The sequence below is a fragment of the Glycine max genome, unplaced genomic scaffold (genome assembly GCF_000004515.6).
Source record: "Glycine max cultivar Williams 82 unplaced genomic scaffold, Glycine_max_v4.0 scaffold_22, whole genome shotgun sequence".
NCBI lineage: Eukaryota > Viridiplantae > Streptophyta > Magnoliopsida > Fabales > Fabaceae > Glycine > Glycine max.
The window spans coordinates 144829-167667 of NW_024464702.1; the positions used below are offsets into that span (position 1 = coordinate 144829).

Consider the following 22839-nt stretch of genomic DNA (forward strand, 5'->3'; position numbering starts at 1 on the left):
TAGAGAAATAAGGAAACTATCATCGCTAGTTGTTTTCTTTGGTTTTCCTTAACTTTTGTTGAGTCATCACCTCCAATTTCAACTAACATAATAGATAAATTTTGCTCGTGCATGTGTGCACGCATACCATGTCGAAGCATAGGTTGATGTCGTAAGATATTATAAAAATACATACCTTTCATACACAAACAAACATATTGCTAAATCCTACAAGATCATATTGTAGTTTGATTTTGTGAACATTCATGTCATTTAATTATGCTAGTATCAGAAATAAGTAAAACATATTAACAAATGGTAAAGATTTGGTTTATAAGCTAATAATTTGTTCAACAATGACAAAATTTTGTTATATTTAATTTCTAAGTCAATGTATCTAGTCTATTGATTCTCTTTTCAAGATCCAATACTCCTCCAATAAACTGCCTTGATTCATTTATCTCATTTCCATCTTTATAATCTTCCTCCAAAGCCTCCATCAGTGGTTCAACGGTGTCTTGGGAAGGATTTCCAAATAAAATAGATTTCAAAGGAGAAAATTCAGGTGGAAACACCAGCATCATTGCGTAGACTGCTCTTTCACCGAGTAATATTCTTTGCAAAATCACGATGATGATACAGTATTGACTGCTTCCACCATCCTGCATAACGCGTGGTGACATCTCCCTCAAAAAATCCAAACAGGAAAATAGAAATTCCCGTTAGATATGGGTATGTAGTAATTTTTCCATGCAATGCCTTTGGTTCCAAAGAATGTAGCCACACAATCTAAAACTTCTTGATGCATTCTAAATTGCATTGCCACTCTTTATGTGATAGGTACTTTTGCGTAATACATTTGTGTGACAACTAGCATTGAAACTCTCATGCATATAGCAAAAAAAAAAACTATTTTTATGTTGGCTTAAAATATTGGTCGCAAAGCTGATTATCTACATCAAGGAAAGCAAACTTGCTCACCAAGCCATTGGGAGAGAAATCAATCTCTGCCAACCAAGTTGCATGGAATGTTTCATGCTCCATTTCATTCCCATTATCGATGAATATCAACCCTTGCTAATGTATAAACCCCATCCTTTTTATGCCTTGTAGTTTGTTTTCCTATTGTATGTATCAATTTCTTCTCCACATTTATCATTTCATGGCTTCAAAATGGGGTGAAGACGGGATCATGAACTATTGGAAAATTCTCCAACACCATCACATCCTCCAAGGTGTTTTTTTTTCTTACCTTAGGGTAACAAAAAGGTATTTGTCTCAGGACACCACTTCTCAACAACCCCAAAAAACATGTTTTCATTTTTTACTATGAAGCACTTGGGTTGAAAACATGTGTTTTGGGTTGTTGAGAAGTTGTGTCCTTAGACAAATACCTTTTTGTGCTCCTAGGGTGAGAAAAATGTCACCTTGGAGGATGTGATGGTGTTGGAGGGTTTTGCAACTGTTGGTGATCCTGTCTTGACCCCATTTCAAAGCTAGGAAATGATGAAAATGGAGAAGAAATTGATACATAGAACAGGACAACAGCAATCTCCAAGGAGTAAAAAGAGTAGGGACAACAACAATCTCCAAGGAGTAAAAAGAGTGGGGTTTATATAAACATTAGCATGGATGGATTTTTGTCAATAGTGGGAGTGAAATTGAGCATGAAACATCCCTTGCAACTTGCTTGGCGATGATTGGCTTCTCTCCTAGTGGCTTGGTGAGAAAGTTTGTTTTCTTTATTGTTGTTCATCTTGCTGGTGAGAATCAGCTTTGTGACCAACAGTTTTATCCAACATATAAAATGATTTTGGTATATCGAAGAAAACAATAGTTTATTTGACTGGTAATGAAAAATTGGAATTGTAGTTAACTCTTTGGTCACCCTTTTACTACTTGATCCAAACTTGGGTGTGTGAGAGATTAACAAATTAGCAACCATAGCCTAGGCTGATTACCAATGAAGAATCTATGCTATTGAGGTGGAACAAGCTTAATCAATTGAAAATTGACGGTGTGAGATTTTCCCTGGACTCTACTAGGGGCAATTTTCCTTGGCATCCTTAATCATGTTCAAATTGTTGGTAAGTTTAGGTCTTTTAATCCAAAAAAGGAAACTTGGTTACCATGTGAGAGTAATTTGGATAAATGAAAATAGTTTTGGTTGTTATATGCATGAGTATTTCGATGCTTGTTTGCAACAATGTATTATAAAAAAGTACCTACCACATAGAGAGTGGCTATGCAATTTGGAATGCATCAAGAAGTTTCAGATTGTGTGATTGCATTCTCTGACACCAAAGCTATTGCATTGAAAAATAACTGCATACCCAAAACTACTTTAAAAAATTGCAAACAATATTACTTGGCAAAAAAGCATTCTAAAGCTACTTTGCCATCATGGACCTCATGTATCAAAAGCAAGTACAAATGGTAATGATGCTGATATTGCACCTGAATTTTCTCCTTTGAAAACTGTTCAATTTAGAAATCCTTCTCAAGACACTGTTGACCCAAGAGACGGAGGCTTTGGAGGAAGACTATGGAGATGGAAATGGGAAAAATGAATCAAGGCAATTTATTGAGGGGTTAATGGATTTTGAATAAAGAATCAATAGACTGGAGACAGTGACTAAGAAATTATAAAGATAGCAAAATTTGGTCACTATTGAACAAATTATTCTTATAAAGCCTAAAAATAAAATATGACACGATCTTGTAATTTTTAATGCCTTGGGTACATTAATGCCTTGGTTTCACATTTGTTATTTGTTATTTTGCCTTACTAAAAGAAAAATGACCTATACCTACGGACAAAAACTATCACTATAAATAAAAAAATCCGTAGGTAAATGTATGATAGACTTTGTCCTACGGACGTTTCTTCCGTCAACTTTGAGGAGGCGTATAATGACGACTAATTGTCTGTCACTATAGGTTTTAACTACTATGTATAGTGTGTAAGTAAAAGTATTTAACTTTTACTTACATCTCCTAACTTTAGGTAAATGTCTTTAATATGTACCTATCTTCTTCAACTGTAGGTAAATATGTTTAACATGAACACCTCTAATAAGAAGACAATTCTAGGGTGCCAATTTGAGAGCCTAACTAGAAAGGCTATGACCTGTTTGGTAACTAGGGATGCACCTTGGCATTGGAAACAGAGAAACAGAGAAAATCCTAGCTAATGAACACCATAATAAACTTTACTACCAGTCGCACTCTTCTCATAGTTATCATTAAAAGTATTTACATGGCCTCGCATGTAAGCCTTACCGTCACAAGCACATAAACACATTACTCCATTAATGCATCACACGGTACTCTATTTGAAAATGGATCTTTTACTCTGTGCCTACAAGGACTGCTGACCCTTCCACCTGATAGTTCATCACATCTAATAGACAAAATATATCATAAGATATAAGTCTCAAAGTTCATAAATGGGGAGAGTCACACGGTCAAAATAAGCAAACTAACCATGAATGCAGAAACAAATATTCAAATAAATAATACCACTATTATGTGTAGTGGAGCTTTCCAATTTTTGTACCTAACACTCGATTTTCTTGTTAACCAAGGCCAAAAAGACCACCTAAACAAGACTTGTCAACCACTTGAGAGCCTAACCGAACTTGCTTAGATTATAATTTTGCTCTTAGGAACTTACAATGTTATTACCTCGGTGAAATTTAGTTGCAACTGGCAATCCTAGTTACGTAATGGATATTCAACTCTAACTTCTTAAGCTCTAAGATTACCTTCAAAAGTGATATGAAGATTTAAGTTTAAATTAGTCTAACCCATTCATTTTGGACACTACATTTTCCGTTTAGTGAAATTTAGCTGTATGTGTTGGCTTTTTGTGAACTCCTATTCTATTGTCTTTGACCTCACATTTTCCCTTTGTACTTGATGCAGTCTCAATTGACATTAACCTTATATTACTATTGGGACTGATCACTGATTCTCTGTTCTAAACAGATGAAAAGAATATTCTACAAAGAGAACTGAGAGCAGCACCGATAATTATATTTAAACTCATGTCATCTTGTTACCTTGAAGAATGCACCCCAGATTTGCTCTTCCTTGGCAGGTACTGCAGTAATCTTATTCTTTGGATTCTCATAGCATCTCAATCATCCAACTGCTGTAGAGTAGAAACATCCAGTCCAATTTACAAAATAACAATGTCAATAGTGACGGGATACTTACAATCATGGGAGCAAAAAGAAAAAGAACATAGACAACGTCAATGTAAAAATCCTCATATTATGAATTATCATCATCTTGAAGGGCAGGGAGGAAATGATCCAATCTGGGATCACATGGAACAAATAGTTTCCAAAATGCTGAGGATTGTGATATGCAGGAACAAAAATAAACTCACCTCGAGGGAAAGAAGCAAGTGACTTGCCACAAAAACCTTTAAGCAATATAGTTTACTTTATACTTGTGATATGTTGGAACAAATAGAACATTGAATACAAACCAACAATAGCATGGGAAGATATAATTTACTTTACTTGTTTGGTGAACAATATATAAAATTTGGTCAAGTGAGACAACAATATAAATACTAAGTACCAACTAATACAATATCTATGCCTTTTTATATAGCTTTGCATTAAAAAAAAGTAATAGAAAATAATATGTATATGATGGAAGCTTGCTTGTGGGGCTTCTATGGAGGCTGGATCTTTGAGCTTCAATGAGGTCCTTTAATAGTGATTTTCCATCATGGAGATGCAGCAGAAGACAAAGGAGAAGAGGTGAGAGGAGGCGCCATCCACTAGGGAGTAAGCCATGGAAGAAGGAGCTTCACCACCAAGATGAGCCTTGGATAAGAAGCTTGGAAGGATGCTTCAATGGAGGAAAAGAAAGAGGAAGAGAAAGAGAGAGGGGGGAGCACGAAATTGAAGGAATAAAAGAGGGAGAGAAGTGGAACTTTGAATATGTCTCACAAGACTCTCATTCATCAAAGTTACAACAAGTGTTACACATGCTTCTATTTATAGACTAGGTAGCTTCCTTGAGAAGCTTTCTTGAGAAAACTTCCTTGAGAAGCTTCTTTGAGAAAACTTCCTTGAGAAGCTAGAGCTTAGCTACACACACCCCTGTCATAACTAAGCTCACCTCCTTGAGAAGCTTCCTTAAGAAGATTCCTAAAGATGCTTAAGCTTAGCTACACATACCTCTCTAATAGCTAAGCTCACCTCCTTGAGATGAGAAGCTAGAGCTTAGCTACACACTCCCTATAATAGCTAAGCTCACCCCTATGACAAAAAATATGAAAATACAAAAAAAAAGTCCTTACTACAAAGACTACTCAAAATGCCCGAAATACAAGGCTAAAACCCTATACTACTAGAATGGCCAAAATACAAGGCCTACGAAGGAAATACCTATTCTAATATTTGCAAAGATAAGCGGGCTCATACTTAGCCCATGGGCTCGAAATCTACCGTAAGGCTCATGAGAACCCTAGGGCCTTCCCTTGGATCTCTAGCCCAATCTACTTGGAGTTTTCTACCCAATGCCCTTGCGGGGTAGGATTGCATCATTCCCTCCACCTTGGAAAGGATTTGACCTCAAATCCCGAGGTTCTTCATACTCTGGGCTTCTTCCCTCAACACCTGTAAAAAGAACAAAAATATATGTATTAGTGGTGTTTGGTATGTTGAAGGTAAGGTCTGAAAACCCATTTCCTAGGCATCTTCCATAAAAGAACATGGTTTCTCACCAACTCAATGAGTGGTGCTACAAGTATAGAAAAATATGGGACAAACCTTTTGTAAAAGTTTGTTAAGTCATGGAAGCCCCAAATTTTTCTTATACTTGGTGGAGTGGGCCACTCAGGAATGACCTATATTCTCTTAGGGTTCATGGGAACCCCTTGATCACTATTTGAAAAATTAAGAAAAGTAACGCAATAAAACATACCTTTTTCTGTATTTTCATATTGATTATTCCTACCAAAAAGTATGACAAACCTAAGGTGTCCCATATGAGTACCTAAGTTTGTATTGAAACTAAAAATAAGAACAAACCTACCTAATGGGTCCCTATGTACACAAATCATGAAGATGTTGGGTGCATGAGTGATTTTACAAAAGAGTGTTGCACCACTCAAAACATTCATCATACCACCTATTTTAGGGACTTGGTGCCTATTAATACCTATTTTAGGCACCAACAAAGAACAAGGATTTAAGCTCTTGCGAACCAAACCCTCATCCAACAACTTCTTTACTTGAGGAATAAACTCAAGCCCAAGAGGTGTGGCAATGCTAGCAAGTGCCTTTTTACAAAAGAGAAAATGTGGAGGTTGTCTAAGAGGGAAAGTTTCTTTAATGTTTGTCTTTATTGTAAAATGAGTTTCCTTCTTAGCTAAACTCTTGGAGGAGACACTTACCTCCTTACACTTCTCTTTAACCACTAATGGTTGTCCTTCTTCTTGGGGGTAGATTTCTTCACTAGATTCTTCCCCTTTTGCTTTTTCACTTTCACTAGAGGAAGGTGAAGTAGTAGCCTCATCTTGGCTTCTATAAATGTCTTGGCCCCTCATAATCATGGTTTTTGTGGTGGGGCATTGAGAAGTAATGTGTACTCTTCCAAGACATTTAAAGCACTTTATAGAGCTAGGTTTCTCTTGCATACTAGCCTTAGGGGCTTGCTTTTCTATTGTCTTCCCCTTATCATCTTTGGGCTTAGAAGGTGTCACCCCTAAGATGCCTTGACCTTGGTCTTTCTTTGGATAAGAGTCAGAGCTATAAGATTTTGAAGTAGACTTGTTTTTAAGTTGTTGCTCTACCCTTATTTCCCAATCTAAGTTAGCCTCTACATTGTCCTTCCCATGGAAGTATGAGAGGTTAATGTTAGCCTCTTGAGGCTTTCTTTCCTTTTCTCTTCTATGGGAGTGAGGTCTAAGATGTGAGCTATGCCTTCCTTCGTAATAGTCACAAAGTTCTTCACTTAGGCTCTTGCAAGAGTTATGACTACTATAGGAGGCATGTTTTTCTCTTTTCATTTCTTTTATTATTTTTCTTCTTTCTTCTTCTCTTATTTTCTTTCTTTCATCTTGACTTATTTCTTCCACTCTTTTTTTTTCCTTTTTCTTTTCTCTCTTGTTTTTCTTTCCATAGCTTAAGGGAACTCAACTCATCTAAGATTCTAGATAAAGGGTCTTTATGACTAGTACCCTCGTCATTAACACTAGATGAATGATGACTCATGTTGGTTCCTAAGTTGTGGTTCTTTCTTGTTGGAGGTTTGAAAACAAAAAGGTAAAAGAAACTATGGTTGAAACTAGCCAAAATAAACACTAAAAGAGGTGTGAAAGATAAGGTAAAAAAAAACTAATTGGTAAAAGGAAAGCTATCTAGGTGGTTTGACAATGGAAGGTAAAGGATATGAGCTATGAAAGTAAGCAAGAAATGTAAACTAGGCGAATCCTAAGAGTGTTTGGATGACCACATTCAAGGTTCCCAACAAAACACTCACTATCCTAAGGAAAAATTGCCTAAAATTATTACACACAAATGGAAGTTTGGTAACCTATTGGAGGCTCCCAACACACTTCCAATGAAAGGCCTTTTTGTTACAAAACTTGAAAGCAATGAAAGTAAGTAAATTGCAAATTACAAAATTACAAAACGGTCCTCAATTTTGGTGGTTGTTCTCTCTTTGGTGATTCACTCAATTTGGAGTGCTTCTTAGTCCAATAGCTCTTAAGGTGGTTGGTGTTGGACCTTGTGGCCTCAATAATCTTAAGAGGGATAGGCTTAGAATACAGAAGAAACAACAACAATCAATTTAACAATGTTCTTTAAACATGCAAGACACAATTGATTGCAACAAAATAAATAAGATAAGGGAAGAGAGAATGCAAACACAGTTTTATACTGGTTCGGCCACAACCCGTGCCTACGTCCAGTACTCAAGCAACCCACTTGAGATTTTCACTATCTTTGTAAAATCCTTTACAAAGTCTGAACCACACAGGGACAACCCATCCCTTGTGTTCAGATGCTTTACAACAAGAGACTCACAGTCTCTTAACCAATCTCATTGAATAAGAAGAATGAAAGAAGAATTCTCTCTTCAAGAGAAGAATATTACAATGAAGATCATGTAAGAATCCTTATAGATTTTGCAAGTGTTTGATCAAGGATTTCTTGAGAGAGCATTTGACAATGAAGTTCTTTTGGAATCTCTCTCATTGTCTTTTGAGAGGATAAGACATTTTTGGACCAAAAATACTCTCTGTCTAAAATTCGTGCCCAAGTCACCTATTTATAGGCCTTTGATGACCATTCACAAATCTAATGAAAAGATGTGACTGTTGGCAGATTTTCTGAAAACTTTCCACTGGTAATCGATTACAATGTTTGTGTAATCGATTACACAGTTATAATTTGAAGGGTTATGACTTTTGAATTTGAATTTCCAAAGTTTCGTTGCTGGTAATCGATTACAGACATATGGTAATCGATTACATGTTGAAAATTCAAATTCAAAACCTTTTTCAACAGCTATTTCTCAACCCTGTCTTCTGGTAATCGATTACACTTCCTGGTAATCGATTACCAGAGCCTTGCATGTCTTGAAAGCACTTTGTTTTAAGGCAAGGCTTGGTCTTTAGTGAATCTTGAAACAAGGCTTTGTTTGTTGAAGCAATCTTGAATTATTCTTGAAGCAAATGCTTATCATTTGAAGCAGCCTTGTTAGATTCTTCTTTGACATCATCAAAATCATGTATACATGCATTCACAGTTGGCACCTTTCTTCTTGACTCAAATTCTTCAAGGATGGCACCAATCCTCCTTCCAATTCCCTATATGGCAACCCACAAACAAGGAAACAAAGAGACAAGCAATAACCAAAGAAAAAAAAAATGAAATGAAAGCTAAACCAATGGATTTTTAACAAGACAATTTTTCAAGGATTATTCAACAATTAAAGCAATGAAAAGGACATAGAAGCAAGCTAGGACTCAAAGAGAAACTTAGAATGGCTCTAGAGTAGAGTAAAAAAAACTAAAAAAAAAAACTCAAAAAACCTTTAGCTTTGGCACTTGTCTTCACACTAATTTTCAATTGAAATTTTGGAACTAAGATTGGTATAACATAGGCACCAATTATAGAATAAATTTTGAGCCAAAACAACAAGCACACTTCTCTTTCATTTTTTTTTCCTGGATACTGATTTTCCTGCCAACTTATGTGATTTTTCGTATTTTTTTCCTTTTATCCAAATCACTTGGTTCTTTTTTTATAACTTTTTTCCATATGTTTAGCAAATTCAGTAAAAATTTCAGCTCAAAATTCGAAGTAACCAATTCTCAGTAATTTTTACAAGTTTGTATGTCCAAGCTGCCAGCACCAGTGATTTTTTTAAGCATGGTATATTGATTGCCTTGGGCTTGCTTTCAGCCTTCCTATGTATGTTGAACTCACTAGGATTTTTTAACACAGTTTTAGGAGTTCAATATTCACTTAGGATCAACATTTCAGCCAGCAATTCAATCACCAAAACTCAAATTCACAATAGACACAATCATAAGGAAACCTAAAAGTTCAAGAAAAGGTTCACAATCAAAGACTCTCTAAGAATTTTGCATGAACATGTTAAGGACTAATTAACATGAAAGATTTTACTCAAATCAAATAATAGGCTAAAGAATTTCATACACTCATGAACAAATCAGTTAGACAAAGAAACAAGAAAATAAAATTCAGCACAACATAAGAAATCTTATGTGACAAGTTTCATGACTAGACATGACTTCTATGACAAAACTACAATAGGTGAACAAGTCACTCTAGATTTTTGAGGTTTTCTTCTACTTTAATATTTTTGTAAGAATTTTATGGTTTAGGTTTCAGCCACAAAAAATAACAAGACAAAACTCAAAGGAACCCAAACTCAACACAATTCATGGTTCAAGAACAAGAACAAGAAATTTGAAGCATAGAAAATCAAATCTAGCTTCTATAGCAAGTTTAATCGGTGGAAACTCTAAAGAATCATGTTTAAAACATTTATCACAAGACATGTGAGGAGATACATGGAGAAAAAAATGAAGAAACAACAATGGAAGAGAAGGTAAAGCAAAAAAATTAATGGAGGTTTAAAGAGCACCTACTTGAAGCTCTTGTGCTCTGATACCACTTGATGGAAGCTTGCTTGTGGGGCTTCTATGGAGGCTGGATCTGTGAGCTTCAATGAGGTCCTTTAATGGTGATTTTCCACCATGGAGATGCAGCAGAAGACAAAGGAGAAGAGGTGAGAGGAGGCGTCATCCACTAGGGAGTAAGCCATGGAAGAAGGAGTTTCACCACCAAGATGAGCCTTGGATAAGAAGCTTGGAAGGATGCTTCAATGGAGGAAAAGAAAGAGGAAGAGAAAGAGAGAGGGGGGGAGTACGAAATTGAAGGAATAAAAGAGGGAGAGAAGTGGAACTTTGAAGTATGTCTCACAAGACTCTCATTCATCAAAGTTACAACAAGTGTTACACATGCTTCTATTTATAGACTAGGTAGCTTCCTTGAGAACTTTCTTGAGAAAACTTCCTTGAGAAGCTTCTTTGAGAAAACTTCCTTGAGAAGCTAGAGCTTAGCTACACACACCCCTGTCATAACTAAGCTCACCTCCTTGAGAAGCTTCCTTAAGAAGATTCCTAAAGATGCTTGAGCTTAGCTACACATACCTCTCTAATAGCTAAGCTCACCTCCTTGAGATGAGAAGCCAGAGCTTAGCTACACACCCCCTATAATAGCTAAGCTCACCCCTATGACAAAAAACATGAAAATACAAAAAAAAGTCCTTACTACAAAGACTACTCAAAATGCCCCGAAATACATGGCTAAAACCCTATACTACTAGAATGGCCAAAATACAAGGCCTACGAAGGAAATACCTATTCTAATATTTGCAAAGATAAGCGGGCTCATACTTAGCCCATGGGCTCGAAATCTACCCTAAGGCTCATGAGAACCCTAGGGCCTTCCCTTGGATCTCTAGCCCAATCTACTTGGAGTTTTGTACCCAATGCCCTTGCGGGGTAGGATTGCATCAGTATATATACTGGGAGTATATTTTATTATTATTATTAAATCATAAATTATGATACATATTAATTTTTTAATTTTAATAATAGATATTTTTAATAGGAAATAATAAATATTTTAGAAGCAATATAAAAAGGAATTTTTAATTAATTGACAACTTAAAAAGAAGTGTAGGTTAAATTTATATATCCATTGCTTTTATCCTCCTCCATGATGTAAATCAAGTTCAATGAAACAATGCAACTATTGGTAATACTATTAATTAACAAATGATATTAAAATAAAAAATAAATATTTTTATTAAAGAGTTACTTTGGGGTAGATTTAGAGGGTAGTGTAGGCTTTCCAACTTTATAATATCATACATGTACATCTATTAAAGTTGGAATGCATGGGCCAGCCCAACCGTTTCAATGTTGGAATGCAAAGATGATGAAGCTTCACTTTAAAATTTTATTCGGGACCAACATGTTATATTTTGATGCATAAATTCACCCTTATAAAAGTATTCACTCTTGAACAAGAGAATATTAGGAACTACTCACTCTCTTTCATGATAAGCTATATAACTTCTCCTGTATCAAGTATGTCACACTAATTTATTTTTAAGTTTTTTATTTCTCCCTATTGTTTAAATTTAGTCTATCTCAATTTAAATTTGAATTTTGAATTTTAAAATTTGATACATTATATCAATTTGATAGACATACGGATCACATGTATTTATTTAAATAATTTGTTCACAATGTGGTCATAGCTAAAAAATTGCAGAGCTAAAAACTTCTAACTAAATGCTTAGGTGTAACATAAATTGGAAAATCAAAATATTGATACTTACTGGGTATAGTTCAAAATCAGTAGCTGACCCAATGTTTAATATGTTCAGAGCCTCAGCTTTTGCCAGGTCGTACTATTTAACACTTGTTAAGAACTCATTGATGCTCTCTCTTGTTTGAACAGAGGTAGCAGTGTCAACCAAATAATCATAAACCTGCTAGATATACAGAACATTCATCTACCAATAAAACTTACAAGTATTCCCATTTATTAGAAAAATCAAATCTAACCTTGTATTCAGACTGCGCTACTTTGGCAATAACTCTTGTTGGATCCTTTGAAGCTCCTTTAGCTCGTAAGAAATCAAGGACCTCAAAATTTGTCAGTTCACCAGCATTGCCCTCTAAGCTGTGACAAAGCTATTAAACATCAATGATATCCCAATATAAAAGAGAAAGGTTCAATTGAAATTGGTGTATTAATTTTGAAAACAAACAAAAATGGTAGAAACATACATTTTCATCTGTAAGACACCAGAGTGAGAGAAAAGGCCATTACAAAACAAGAGAGTGTCTCCTTTGCTTCTGCAATAAAGCAAGCCCAGTACACAAACAGACAATTACAGAATGAAATTCCCAGTTTTCACAAAATATAACAAATCACACTGCTAATACAGCTTAAACACACATAATTGGGTTGGGGTGGACATCAAAAGCAAAAAAAGTTGAGTTGGGTGTGTTTTCCCCTACAAAGAAAAATAGCAATGTTAAAAAATTAGATCAATACATTTAATTTGAGCAACCAAACATGAATAAAATAGTGAAGACAAAAACAAGTTGTGAAGCTTCTGGCGGTTTGAATTGAGAGTCCAAAGAATCTTCTGGTTTAGCCTTGGAAAAACTGGAATCAGCAATAGGCTTTGCATTGTTAGGCTGAGTTAATCCAGCCACTGCCTTCATTCATGTGATTATGAATGTTTACTCCTGCTGCACTCACTTCCTGACCTTCTGGTTTGTGATTCTTGACATCAAGAAAAATTAAATGCTTGACTTTAATCAGCATCCCTATCTTCCATTTATTTCCATAAATTATCAAGAAATTCATCTCTCTCTATTCCTTTTAATACATGTTAAAATCAAAAGATAAAGACTAAACTAGCCCATAAGATTTAAAAGCTAAATTCACTAGAAATTACCCTTACCTTTCGTTAAGTTATCATGTATTAGTCATGAGAGTGAACACTAAAGAAAAACGATTGCAATATAAATCTATACATGAAGAGCTGGGTTATTAAAAAAAAGTACCTCCATTGAGCCATAAGAGAACGGGTTTTTGTTCTGGTTTGTGAGTGGCCTCGAAAAACCAATAGAGCAGTGCTCTTCCTTGAGTTTCATAGACAGTGATATAACCACCATATTGTGGAACTTGACCGGAGGCTGCGCAGGTAATCTATGCACTCTATCAGCTTTTTGCTCTGCTAGTATCTCCTGGCTAAGGTAACTAGCTACTGAAGGCTTTGCCACACCTAATGCTTCTATGGTCAAACAAACAAAAAGCAGAAGATGAAGATTGAGAAAAACTGAACACAAAGCCATAACTGATATATATCTCCGGTGTAGGTGTTTTTGTGTAGGTGTGCGATATATATCCATGCATTGAATTTGCTAACGGCCAAACCAAATATGTGACACCCTCTACCCCTCACATATATATTAATAAAGGAATAAAAATTCAAATATTAATTAAAAGTATTTTTAAAACATTTTTAAATACAAGCTTTTCAAATGGGTAAAAGGCTCACATTCACTTTCTTCTACATCATATTCAAACTTGTCCAAATAAATAATAAAGTCATCTCGACTCAAAGAAAGTCATATAAGTCTCATACAATTAATATAGAACCTATATCCTAATGTCACATCCTATCAGAGCGTGGTGTTCCCGTGTCCTCTAGCATGAGGTTCTTCATAGTCATCCACCTATTCATCTGCTCCCCGAACACAAAGTTCAAGATCATCACAGGATCCAAACACAAACAGCAAACCGGGAGTGAGTTATCACATTGCTAACTACTAGAGAGAAACAACACAACATATAGTAGCCAAATACAATTTACTTAGCATATCTCACATTATTTCATCACTTTGTCATTCATCAATCACATCTTTCAATCATCAATTATTATACACAGGAATCACACACTCCGATCAAGACATAATAACACATCAATTTCATAATAAACAATTAGCAAGCGTATGCGACAGTTATGCTAAGACTCAAGCCTATATGCAATGTGGTACCATGTCAGTGAAAAACCACCCTGGGACGCTTAGGAGTACATAACAAGACACACCACACAAGGGGTTTGTCAGGTCACTCTCACTAAGTAAGATCATAGGGAGACCAGTCAGGGTCACGATGTTTTGCGAGAATGCTCCAACCATATGAGATCAGCATAGGCTTAAAGGAGCACTCAAACCCGATGACCCCCAAGGCCTACACTCCGAAGAGTCCGTCAGGGCTTCTCCCTCTTGATTCAGGTGCAACCCCTAAAATAATTTTTTTTTTGCATGCAGACACTGCTCATGAATTATACAATACCCACGACCTTACACTCGTGTTTTAAACACGTTCAACACAATTGCGCTACGATTTAACATTGGTTCCTAAATAGGAAACCTACATTTTCTCTTTAACACTGCGCATCAACGCTTTTCTCAAGATAACACTGGTCGGGTTATTGTACAATTCATAGCTTACAACACAAGTAATTTCACATCAAGTGTTAAATACACACTTATCCACAACTAAAACTCATTCACAATTTCACATCTCATAGTGTCACAATCCACCATCACATGTTTACACGTATCTCACAAATTAACACATGTTCAACTTTACACTTATACTCAATCTCAATAACAATATTATAATCTCAAAGCAACATGTTATTCCACAATTCATCACATACTCACAATTTGAATCATCATTTCATATCCTCAATATAACAATTTATACAAAAGACTATCACAACATGAGGACTAAAACCCCTCAAATAATATTACACAATTATATCAAAATCATAGGTCGAAATATACAAATATCAAGAGCATAATTTATCAAGCAATTTTCATTAGGACATCAATATTTTATTTATAATCATAAAGGAAAAATTGAAATTTAATAAACATCCCAAAATAAAACCCAAATTTAGTTCTCTAAGGATCCCTACACATGTTCATTCTAACCCCCAATTGCGATAAACTCATCCCTTACCTCTGAGCGGACTCACGTGTCTTCAGCAGCGATAGTAACATCTCTAACGGTTCCCTGAGATTCCTTCAGTTATTCTTCCGACTGCTCCGATAGAGTTCCCAAACGTCAGAGAGACGGAGAAGGGATTGAAAACCTCCACTTGTACTGTCTTCATGCGATTCATTTTTCTCCCTCCAAGAATATTATCTCCAAAATCCCAACGGTGGAAGTGTGCACAATTGAATTTTGAACAGCATATCCAAATTTCATGAAAATCCAACGGTTAACGAAACCGAGATCGTAGTTTTACCGAGACAGTTTTGGGTTTCTGCGGGAAATTAAAATGCTACAATGCGAAGGGTTTTCCTCTACGCTCAGATATGATTTTGAAATTCCCAACGGTGAGAGTGTTCGGCATTTGGTTGCGAACGTGGTACTCAAATTTCACGACGATCCAACGGTGAACGAGTCCGAGATCGTCATTTTTCTGAGACAGATTTGGTGGGCTGCGGAAAAAAGAAAGGGTTTTGAGAGGAGAAGAGGAAAAACGGAAATGAGGTAAAAAAGAAGCACCTGACTTAACATAACTATTTATACCTAGGGACTCAGCCTATTATTTGCTCTATATTTATTTATTTATTTATTTTATAAAAACAAACTCTATTTTATTTTCTATCAAACAAATAAATGAAATACCCTTTTTATTTTCTCTCAAATCATTATTTTAATTAATAATTATATCTCCTTATTTATTTATTTATAAAATCTCATCATTTTTCTAAAACTTTATTTATTTATAAATAACAATCCTTTTTAATCTAGATTACAAAAATTGGGATGTTACAAAATACGCCAAATACAGTGATTCAAAAAGCATTCAAATGCCTAAGCTGCGCCGCATTTCAGTAAGTTGCAGATGTGATCATTACAATGCAGCAGCATTAATATAGAGTTGCATGCTAAAAGAATCAAAATCAAAATCTGGTATATATTTGCTCAGAAAAATTTCTAGCCTTGTAGGAGAATTTGTAGAAGATAGGAATGAGAAATCCCTAAGGTTTATACTGTAATTAATAACACAAGAGTCTCAAGATAGAGAATGAAGCTTCATTGTAAGAACTATGGAAAGCACCTGTAGCAGATGACGAGAGTGATGAGCGAAATGACGGCGACAATGACGAAGTCTATTTCGTTGAAGCCTTTGGGAAGACACGGCACCGTGAGGCGCCATTTGGTGGAGGAGATTCCGATTGTGGTGCCTAGGTACGCCGTCAAGCCTCTGGCGACGGTGACATTGGAAAGCATGGACCAAAGGTGACGCGGAGGTAGCTGAAGGCGCCGCCGGCGACGGGCATGTTGACGACAAACTCAGTGTAGTAGAAGGCGGAGAGGAGGGTGCAAAAGCCGACAATGGCAATTAAAATAAGAGTAAACACCAAATTCAAATTAAACACTAATAGTATCTTAAAATTTCATTAATTTATCCACACTATCCATCCATTTGTAAGTAAAAATCTTTTTTATTTTACGTACAATTTAGCAGTAGGAATAAGTTTTTATAAGGTTTTACCTACACTACATAGTTATAGGTAAAAAAAAATTTATATATTTTTTCCAAGATTTACCTATACTAAAAACTGTAAGTATAAGTCTTTGAATTTAACCTACATTAAACAATGGTAGGTAATAAAGTATTTTTAAAGTTTACCTACACTAATTCATGTTTATAGGTAAAGGTGTTTGTAGGTATAAGGCATTTTTCTTGTAGTGCCTATGGTGGTTCAAGGAATGTGTGCAACACTTTTTTCGCTAACTATCACTACTAAAAAAAAGGCTTTCTACATCGCCCTATTAACATTGGTTAACGAAAGCGCGGTGGCATTTTTGTAATTAAATGGAGTTACTTAACATCGATTATAGCAAAACCGATGTTAACTACTTGATGTTAACATCGGTTATTTAAAAAACCGATGTTAACATGATGGTTAGATGAATATGGTAACATCGGTTTGTTAAAAAACCGATGTAATGTATTTGATGTTAACATCGGTTTTTACAAAATCGATGTTAACTATATTCAGTTAACATCGGTTATCCATAAAAAACCGATGTTGTTATGTTTATAAGTTAAAAATTGGGATTTCACAAGCCGCGCGCGCTCGAAAACCTTGCCCTGCCTCTTCTCTTTGTCACCGTGAAATCACTCTTCTCTTTCTCCTCCCGCCTGAAAACTGCCGGAAACCGCTCCCTCGACAACCACATTGTCCTTGCTCAAACCCACAAAACCCCTACACTGCCGGAAAACCCACATTCTCCTCGCTTGAACCCACAGAACCCCCTACACTGTTCTTGGAAGTCTGGCTCAAAGAAAACCCAACATACACTGTTGCTACTAGGGTGCTGAAACAGTCGTGGGTGCTCAAAGCTCAAAGCTTTCTCCGCGAGGTACGTAGGTCAACTTCGTCTATGCTAAGTTTCCATGGGTGTTCATGTTTTATTTATGATAATAATAATAATAATACGTCTTTAGTTGCAGTATTGCTGATTGAGGTACGAGGAAAGCTTAAAGTTTAATGTCATTTTGTTAGATCTCACTGCCATTGTCACTATTAGGGTTCGAGGTAAGCTTGATCTCTTTTTCATTTGTAGTTTACTTAGGAAACATGTTGAAGTTTGTCTCTGTTAAATCTATAGACTGCTTGGAGCACCAATAGAGATTACTAGTGATAAATCTTTAGGGAAATTTGTAACATAGAATCAATTATATGTAGGACTAGGGTCAGATATAGTCATAAACAAATTGTCTTTTGGTTCTTTGGTAGTAGATCACTGCTTTTGGAATGTTTTTTTTTTTGTCAGCAAAAATAATATATATTGATATATGAGGGAGTACCAGAGGTACCATAAATGCAAGAGTATGTAAGTAAGGCTGGTAAATCCTCATATCAGGCTGAATACAAACTGATAGGAGCTTACTAGCCTACTAAAAAGTGGCAAAAATTACAAAAACCACAGCTGGTGTTACCCTAGTTTACAAAAAACCAGCTGGTAGATTGCTAGACCAATAGTTGAAATGCATTGTAAAATTTTTCTCCATTGTTCTGAACCATGTCCATGCCAAAAACAGTGCATCTTCCAGCAAGTTACTGCCATTGAATGGAGCATTCGTGAAAATAATCTTATTTCTATGCTGCCAAATAGACCAATTTAGAGCTACCCACCAACACTTCCACCTATTGTATTTCTTCCCACCTTTCATCCCATTGTTGTGCTGCAGAAAATGGAGCCTTGGATTTATAGGATAGGCCCCCGAGGTGCCTATCCATGATAGGGATTCCCACCAAAATGTTGTGTTTTGCTGCAGTCAAAGAAAAGATGAGATGCAGTTTCCTCCTTAATACTGCAGAAAGGACACAGGCTGTCATTTATATCAATTTGCCTTTTTCGCATATTAGACTTAGTCGGTAATCTATCTCTAATTAACCTCCCAGCAAAAATTGATGCTTTAGCTGGGATCTTTAGCTTCCATAAGTCCTTGAATATATCATCCATGTTTCCCTCCTCTGAGTTCTCTTGCAGCAGAATGTAGGCACTCCTAGAAGAATAGTATCCATTGGATTCAGGTTTCCATACCCAGCTGTCTGCTGCATGTTGTTGGAGTGCAGTGTGAGATATATCTTCCAAAAAACCTACAGTCGAGGCTACCTCATTGTCAAATAGGGGCCTTCTCCAAGAAAGGTTCCATTCCCATGCTGAATCTGTGAAGCTCCCCATTTGCAGAATTAATTTTTGTTGCTGGCGGGATATCTGAAATAGCCTAGGGTATTTCTGCATTAGTGGTTGACCAATTCCAGTCCATTAATCCTCCCAGAAATGAATTTTATCCCCACAGCCCACCCTCCATACTGTTCACTGTTGAAGTACATTATTGAATTGTTGGTCATGGGTCACCGCCATCAAATCCTGCCACCACACTGACTCATTGTTGACCCTTTTAGCATCCACCAGTGATCTCACCCACCATACTTAGAAGCCAATATTCTGGCCCACAGCTCCTTGCTTTGGTGAAACAAATCCCATCTCCACTTCTCGAGAAGAACTTTGTTGAAGGTCCTTATGTCTTTTATACCCAGGCCCCCTTTTTGTTTTGGGAGGTAGATAGTTTCCCATTTGGTCCACGCTATTTTCCTTTGCTCTGACCCTCCTCCCCATAAAAAGCTGCGCTGGATTCCAATGAGATTATCTGCTACTTTTCTGGGCAACCTGAAAAAAGATAGAAAATAAATGGGGATCAATGATAGGGTGGACTGAATAAGGGTCACTCTCCCCCAAAGGATAAATGGTGTTGTTTCCATCTAGCTAGCTTCCTCTCCCCCCAAAGGATAAACTGCTTTTGGAATGCATTTGGTTTCTTTGCTTGTGCAAGCATTTCAACCACTTCCCTGATGGTTGGTCTCTCCACACTTTGCTCCTGAACACATAGCATGGCCACAAAGTATATCTGCTTTGCTTCATCTAAGGGAATGTGACATAGCCTCTCATCAAATGATACAAAATTAATTTTAATTAACTTTGAAGAAACATAAAAGAAAAAAGTTAAATAATTTAGTTGAGCCAGTTCAAGAGCCCATGATCAGAGTATGAGTATGCTCAAATTCAACTTTGCCAGCCAAACATTCAAGTTCGAATTCAATAGAATTGATCTTTGAATTAAGCCAAGCTAAGTTAGTGAGTTTTCACTAAGGCAAGCAAAGCCATATTGTCAATGGTATTGTTTCCCAACCCTTCTTGCTTGCTACTTCAGATAATAAAATATAAGTTGATACTGCAGACACATATTTGCTAACTACTAGAAATAGAAAAAAAAAACAATAATTTCAGTTAACATCTTATAAAAGACTCTAAAACATTTAAATCTGAAACTCACACCATAATTTGGCGACATCCAGTGTCACATCACAGAATTTACCAGATAACTAAACTAAAAAACTTTTAAGAAATGCTCAGAGAAATCTATCCTTCTCTTTTAAAAGTTCAGAAGTTTCCTTGTTGCCATTGATATTAGGTAATGGAAAAGAATAGGAACCAACACTAACTTGCTCTTGAAGAGTTGAATAAATATCCAAGATCGTGTCTAGAAGAAATTTATCAGGAACAAATAATTTAAAAGCCTATATATGTAAGTCAAAATATCAGAACAATTAATAAATATTTAGAGAAGAAAAATATTTACCTCTGAACCTAAAGGATATCAAATTACCTGACAACATCTAGATACACTAGCAATGCTCGATAATGCAAATGTTCTATCATGGAACTCTAAGGAAAAACCTTTCTTTGTATTAAGCTTTAGTTGATTGCCTGCTATGGTAGGAATAACAAGTATTCCATCATCCTGTGGGACAATTAAAACCAGGAGATAATAGGGTGGTATTGAAGCATACAGTGGACTTGCCAAAATAAATTATTTTAGCCACTTTCATTATAAGAATCAGTGTACATTGTTACACCAGACTAATTGCTTATCTATTTTCCAGTCTTCCAATAATCTAATCTAATTTCTAACAACGTTCATTGACTTAAAATAACCTATATATGAAACAAGAGTAAGAACAGACTAATACCTTTAATAGACTATGCAAAAAAAAAAAATTCAAAACAAGTATATTGCTCATTATGTAGAGGAGTCTATTTTAAGCAAAGGACACACGTTATTACAATATAAATGTAACACCACCTTATGGCACCTGAACAATTTCTTTCTCATTAGTGGATGACGAAATCTAAGGATATTTATGAACCTCAGCCATCCAATACAAATGCATGAAACTCTTGAGCATTTTATAGAATTGAAAATTAGCTTTTGCTTTGTAGTTACCATCAGTTGCAGATTTTTCACAGCTAGTTGCCACGGTTATTAAACACACATTTGGTTTATGCTTATCCAACATAAATTTCCATGTGTTTAGTTTATAACTTTTTTTGGAGTACTCCAGTTATTGATACCCAGATTGGTATTATTATGTTTTTTTTTTTATTTTTAATTCATTTACAGAACCGCCAATCCTTACTCATACGACTTCATTCTCTTTCATAATAAATTTTTAATAGAAAAGCTTGCAGAGCAAGGTAATATATTATAATAAATGAAATGATAAAAAGTTTGAAAAGAATACCCTTGTAATGAAAGCATAACTGAAGAAAGAGTTTTCAATATAGATGTTTCATTTTGTTGGTGGGTTGATTGCTGATGAAGCCTTAGACTGGGCGCCCTAGAGTCAATATACTGACAAAGATTCAAATGCTTTGGAGCCTGATCTGCAAAACCAAAATGACTAAAACACTTCATAATTTACCCAAATTTTCTCCTCTTTTGGTGATTCAGTCGAGAGATCAACTTTTTCTTATGGAAAACTAGTATCTACTAAATCTGAAGACTGGCTTGATGAGCTTGAACACATTGTTATTATGTTGAACTTAGTTCATATATGCAACCAATTTTAGATATGTTGATAAGGTAGTTCTATCAATGCAATTGACATATTTTACACAACCAAAACAACTCCTAGATTGCCCTTGCGGCTATGAGAAGTGATAACTAATGATGCATCTTTCTAAGTAGAAGAATGGAGAAAGCTTTCCCTTCTCAACCTGGTTTCTCTTGCCCCTAAACTTCTTATGTTCAGTGTCACTGAAGATTAGTTTATTGTTGAAGATTGATTCATGCTTGCTGAAATCAATTTCTTACACTGAGAATGCTTTAAGAAATAGTTTCCTCAATCCTGTGCCAATTGCCAATAGCTTTGAGCTCCTCATAATTAGATTTAGTGTTGTTCACGGTAGCTCCTTTGATGTAAATAGAATTTAGAACACACACAGAGCTAGAATTAGCTCCTGCCCTCTGAAATAATCTTTAAACTTAGACATGTTTGTTTTGACTAATGCACTTGATAAGAAAAATCAGGATTAGATAAAAATACTACTCAAGTAGATTAGTTGGGCTATACGCATTTCATATCCATTGTTTGTTAAATAGCAGCCATGGTGCTATAGCATAGTGGGTTTCCCGCTAAACACCATTTTATGGCTATGACTTTTTTATTTTCTGATGGCATCTAGTTTTTTTTTTTTTTTTGCACAGCAAAAATCTGGTCCAGTTCCTGTACCCACTGATGAGGTTTCCTTAGTGGGGCAGACACTTCACACCTTCCTTTCTTGGCTGACACATCTGGTCAAGTCTTTATCACAGCAGGTACTTATTGTCCTTACTATATGTTTCTTCTTTTTAAATTAATTCATTAAGCGTGCCTCAAATTAGGCTATTTAACTTTGTTTCATGAACAGGTAGTTGTGTCTCCTGCAAAACCACCTCCAAAGCTCGATGATCCGCTTTATCTGATGACATTGACCATCCCAGAGCTTTTCTCGAGGCCTTATCAGGTTAGATGGGATGCCACTGTGTTCGGGGTCTTTAATCCAGATTTCCCCCTCTACATAAAGCACGAAGACCTCTCCGAAATCGCACACGGTGGTCAATGTCTCAGCATATCAGTGTTACAGTTGTGGATTTTGTAAGTCATTTTATATTACTTTTAATTACCTAAGTTATTGCTTTCAATTCATAAATATTTAACTTTGACTTAACATAAAACAGGCATCTCACTGAAACATGTATGCGAGCGGGGAATTCTGATATCTATGGATTCCTCGAGCCACAGTCCATTTAGAGGTCTGGGCAATCGCAGTTTGA

The 22839-nt window shown here is 35.9% G+C and overlaps 1 pseudogene; it reads right to left on the reverse strand.

Moving 5' to 3' along the window:
• Positions 1-362: 362 nt before the first annotated feature.
• LOC121174483 (uncharacterized) lies at positions 363-12357 on the reverse strand (annotated as a pseudogene).
• Positions 12358-22839: the final 10482 nt, after the last annotated feature.